Genomic DNA, 5519 nt, shown 5'->3' with positions numbered 1-5519 from the left:
CTTGGTATGAGCTTTCGTGTGCATGCACACTTCTTCAGATACACTGTAACCAGAAAAAACAATAACATTGTAGAGTACAGTATGCTAAAATTAAACTACTCCCTACCCTGACTAAATATTTATCTTGCCCTAAGCAGAAATAAAATATATTATTAAAAAACCACCATTTTAGGTGAAGCAAATTAAGAACACTTAAAACATTTAAAACCATTTTCGTCACTTACTGCAGGGAGCTACTCAGTCCTCTTAATCTGTGGTGGTGAGTGCAGCCCCCCACCCCCTAGGCCCTGTTGAAATGTATATTTCAACATTTTTTTCAATTCATTATAAATCTCCCAGAAGTCTTTCTCCTTGGGGCACGTCCACCACATATGATAAAAGATACCTTCTTTTTCTTTACATTTCCAGCATAGATTCATAGTCATAATTTCTTTTAACACCGTACATGCAGTGAACTTGAGCCCTTTCCTCCACAACCTTTCCCAGTCTTCGAACATTGTTATGTCCCACAACTCTTGCCCAGTCTATCACCACAGATTTAACTTGTTCATCCTTTGTATGCCATTCCAACAATAAAATATACATTTTAGAAAAGTTTTTAACTTTTCAGTCCAACAACTCCATTTCCAACTTACTTTTTTGCAAAGCAAAGCCATTTTTCTTATCTAATTTATAAAGTTCGTTGATCTGGTAATAGTGTAACTAACCAGTTTATTTTATCTTTGATTTGATCAAATGGTTTTAATTTATATCCTTCTTTATCTTCCAGTAACAGATCAGAATATCTCGACCATTTGGTTTCCATATTTAGCTTTTCTGGGCCTTTGCCTCCATTGGCGAAAGCCATCTGGGTGTTTTCCTTTCTAAGAGATCTTTATATTTTATCCAAACATTATATAATGATTTTCTAATTACGTGATTTTTAAAACCATTATGGGCCTTTACCTTGTCATACCATAAATAAGCATGCCATCCGAACACATTGTCAAATCCCTCCAAGTCTAAAACATCTGCATTATCTAGTTGAATCCATTCCATAACCCAGCAAAGAGTGGCAGCTTCGAAATAAATCTTAAAATCTGGCAGGGAGAATTCCCCTCTTTCTTTTGAATCTGTTAATAATTTGTACTTAATTCTGGGTCCCGTCCCCCCCCCCCCCCGCCAGATAAATCTAGATAAAGCTTTCTGCCATTCTTTAAAACACTTCACATTGTAAATAATTGGGAGGGCTTGGAACAAAAACAGCATCTTAGGCAATACATTCATCTTAACCACTGAAATCCGGTCTACCTTCTTCTGAATCTGAGTGACTTTATCTGCAAAAAACTTTGCAAAAGCATTGCAGGAGATCTTGGGGTCCCTGCCAGGCCCCGATGTAACAGGTGGTTCCGCTAAATTGCGAACCACCTGAAAAAGTCTCCTGTTTTCCGAAGATGCAATAGAGGCGGTGAAGAAAATCGTCTTCGCCGTCGCAACCACTACTTGGTAGGCTTGACACTGAGCTCCAACCTGTGTCCGGTCTGCTTCAGAATGAGTTATCTGCCACCGGCGCTCTAGCCATCTCAACAATTGTTTCATTGCCCTCAGATCCATGGAAAACCACGGGGCTGTCCAGGCTCCATGCAATCGGAGAGGGCGCTTTGGAGCCAAACAATAGCCCTGGTTAACTCCACATTCCAGCGGATCACCAGGGAATCAGCTGAAAGGTGATCAACATGGGTTAAAGCATCCCCTACCACTCTCTGGAAACCATTTGGATCCATTAATTGGATCTTCTTGTGCCCTCAATCTTTCCCAACATCAGGGTCTTTTCCAGGGATATTGGCAATAATTAATATGAAATGGAAATATGGAATAGATGGTAGGTTGGGTCTTTATAGTGTTAAGACCAATTTATATTTTATCGTTAGGAATAACCATAAACACATAATTTTCTTGTGTATAATTTGGTAATTGTGTTTTCTCTTTCTTGCTGTATCAATAAAAAAAACAAACATAAGGCTTGTACTCCATATGTAGAAGTTAATTTGAAAATGAACAAAAAAAAGATAGCTATCTATTTTTTAAATTATTTTTCCCATTTTATTTATGTATAATGGATGTATCTACGTGATTGTAATAAATAAAAGGAATGGTAGACCACATGATCTAGCTCAGGCTTCCTCAACATCGGCCCTCCAGATGATTTGAGTCTACAATTCCCATCATCCCTGACCACTAGTCCTGCTGGCTAGGGATCATGGGAGTTGTAGGCCAAAAACATCTGGAGGGTCCATGACTGATAACTTCCGTTTCAAAACTGACAACCTGAAGAGAGGGGCTGATTCCCGAGTACAGCATAAAAGCCTCACCCACTAGAGGCCAGATATTTTATTAAGCAAATTAGGCTTCATTGTTTTCCCTACAATGCCTAAATGAAATCTAACATACACCTGGAATCAATACTGTTGTGGCCAATTTTTATAATCCCAGAACTTTGTCTTTTCCAGTTTGTTACTTTGGCTCAGGCCTTGCTCCGGAGTGGGGGTTCACTGCGAGTTGGTCCACAATGCAACACAGAAAAGGTGCAAACAAACGGGCACACAACTTTTCTAATTATAAATTTAACACGAAAAAGCAGATCAAAACGAATTTCCAATGGGGAAAAATAACAGGCTGCAGTATCTCCTACAGCAGGGGTGTCAAACTCAAATTCATCGGGGGCCGCATCAGCAGTTTGGTCACCCTCAAAGGGCCGGTTGTATCTGTAGGACTATGTGTCCACTCTTTATTATCATAAATTGTCACTGCATTCAATTATTACTGTTTTTTGTAATAATGTAAGTAATAACTAGCTCTGAAAGCAGAAACATGGTCAGAATAATGGCAAGTAGATACTCAAATGTACAATTATTGTACAATTTATTGAAAAATGATTTTTGGTAACAGTAATTTTTTTTAAAAACATACAAATATTGCCAAACACTGTTTATTACACACATGGCAAACAGAAGGCATTAACTTTTTTTTTTACTTTTCTGACTAGATGGCCGACCGTTTTCCTGAGGTCGGTCCATCAATGTCTGGTGTTAGGTCTTGTGCTGTAGCAGTCCGCAAAACAGCATGGAGGGTTATCATCAGTGATGCGTGATCTAAGCTTGGTCTTGTTCAGATTCATGACTGAAAACATCTGTTCACATAGATAGGTGCTCCCAAACATGGACAGAACACGTGCAGCTTGAAGTTGGAGCTGTGGCATCAAAGCAGGGGGGAGGAGATGGTAAAAGTCGTCGACTGTCGAATCCTGGAACTTCGCTTTCAGGCTGCTGTTGCACTGAAGTTCTATTAATTCCATTTGAAGGTGATGTGGTGCACTGTCAACATTAATGTTGAAGGGATTGGCAAAGCTGGTAAAGGTTAAGTTTTGTTCTTTAAAGTCAGAAAAGTGTCGATTGAATTCATCAATCAGCCGATTCACTTTGGTACCCAATCGAGCACATGAAAAAGTACCTGGGAATGAGGTTGCGATGCTCTGGCAGATAGGAAAGTGGGCAAGACTGTCTTTTTCAAGCTGTGACTTCCATAGGTGCAGTTTCTCCTGGAAAGCTGTTATTGCCTCATACATTGAGATTATGTCTTGTTTGCGGCCCTGCAGCCTCAGATTCAGTTGGGCGAGATGCTCTGTTATGCCACACAACATAGCAAAATCGCACAGCCAGTTTGGATCTGACTGTTCTGACAAGGGCTTCCCTTTACTTTGCATAAAAAGAGTAATTTCTTCCAAAAGCTCAAAAAATCTCGAGAACGGTGCTCCTACTCAGCCACCTTACTTCTGTATGGTATGGCACATCTGTATGTTCCATGCCCGCCTCCTTCAAAAATTGTTGGAACTGACAATGATTCAGACCCCGTGCACGCAGAAAATTCACTGTTTTCATGACTGTGGACATTATGTTATCCAGTTGCAGAACCTTGCCACACAGAGCTTCTGGGTGGATAATGCAGTGATAAGTTATCAGCGGCGTGTGGCAATTACTTTTTTTCATTTTCTCTTTTAACAGTCCAACCAAGCCATTTCTCTCTCCACACATTGCTGGAGCGCCATCAGTAGTAAGTCCCACCAACTTTTCCCAAGGTAATTTCATTTTATTTACGGATTCCTCCACTGCATTGAAGATGTCCCTTCCAGTTGTTGTCCCATACATGACGACCACATCCAAGAGCTCCTCACTGACAGACAAGTCTTCCTTCACACCTCTTACAAAAATAGCTAGATGAGCTGTATCAGTATTGTCAGTGCTTTCATCAACAGCTAATGAAAATGCCAGATAACTGCATGCCTCTTTAGCCAACTTTGTTTTAAGATTACAGGCTAGGTCCCTGACTTGGTCTATGATGGTGTTTCTTGACAAGCTGACATTGTTAAAAGTCTGTCTTTGCTCAGGGCACACCTGTTCACATACCTTCAGCATACACTGCTTTACAAATGCACCTTCTGAAAAGCACTTTGAAGCTCGCGCAATTTCTTCAGCCACAAGGTAGCTGGCTTTCACTGCTGCATCATTTTTTGCTGTCATTTTTGCAAAAATATTCCGTTGAGAATGCAGGCTACCTTTTAATTCTTGGACCTTTTGTTGCTTTTCCTGGTGGCTAAGGTTAGCAAATTTGGCTCCATGTTTGGTCTCAAAATGCTGGCGTAAATTGTATTCCTTCATCACTGCCACTGCCTCATGGCAAATAAGACATACCGGCTTGTCTCCATTAATCACAAACATGTATTCACTTTCCCATTTCTCCTGAAATTGTCTTCCCTCTGCATCAACTTTTCTTTTCTTGGACATTTTTGGGTTATTTGATTGTAGTTTATGGTCCCTATACCACTGTAAAGTGACACTGAAGTGGTCAGTATATCCAAAGTTTACCGCTCAGACTTTTAAGCAGAATAATAAGCAGACCCCCCTCCCCCCCCCATACATCATATGTACTTACAGTACAGGAGAGAAGGGTTCAGGCAGCCGTTGGATCTGTCACATCACAGGATGGCATGCGCTCAATATAAAAACAAGTGGAGGTTTCCTGAATGCATGTAAAGTGGAGGTTTCCTGTGTAGAACGGCCGGCGCCGCTAGAGGGCAGACGTTCTCTGGCTTGTAGGCTGCCGTGCATGCGCTGAAGAGGCGGCTTTCTTGTGTCAAAAAAAAAGTGAGAATAAAAGGTGAAGGCCGGCGGCGGCTACACTGGCCACATGACGAGGTCTGGTGGGCCGGATTTGGCCTTCGAGCCTTGTGTTTGACACCCGTGCTCTATGCGGTATCATTCTAAACATAGCCAGGTCTTTCTTGTTAAGCCCTTGTCCCCTAAATAATTATTTAGACATTCCCATTCTTCTTTCACCAATTTTTAAGGTTTATCTCTTATTGCATCTGTCAGCTCTCCAGTGCTTTGCCACTATAACCCTTGCTGCTGACGTTGCATACATAAATAGCCTAGTTTTGTTTTTGGGAATATTATCTGAAACCATTCCTAGTAAAAATTCTTCTG

General features: G+C 40.9%; 1 long non-coding RNA gene across 1 annotated transcript; it reads right to left on the bottom strand.

Annotated features, from left to right (window-relative positions):
* Positions 1-2668: 2668 nt before the first annotated feature.
* On the bottom strand, positions 2669-5197 carry LOC310853100. The gene is made up of 3 exons (XR_014568535.1): positions 4969-5197; positions 4431-4859; positions 2669-2752 (listed from the first exon to the last, which is right to left on the bottom strand). It is a non-coding gene; the product is annotated as an uncharacterized lncRNA (long non-coding RNA).
* Positions 5198-5519: the final 322 nt, after the last annotated feature.

This window comes from Podarcis gaigeae, assembly GCF_964106915.1.
Source record: "Podarcis gaigeae genome assembly, chromosome: 9".
Taxonomy (NCBI): domain Eukaryota; kingdom Metazoa; phylum Chordata; class Lepidosauria; order Squamata; family Lacertidae; genus Podarcis; species Podarcis gaigeae.
This window is presented reverse-complemented; position numbering and strand designations above follow the sequence as displayed.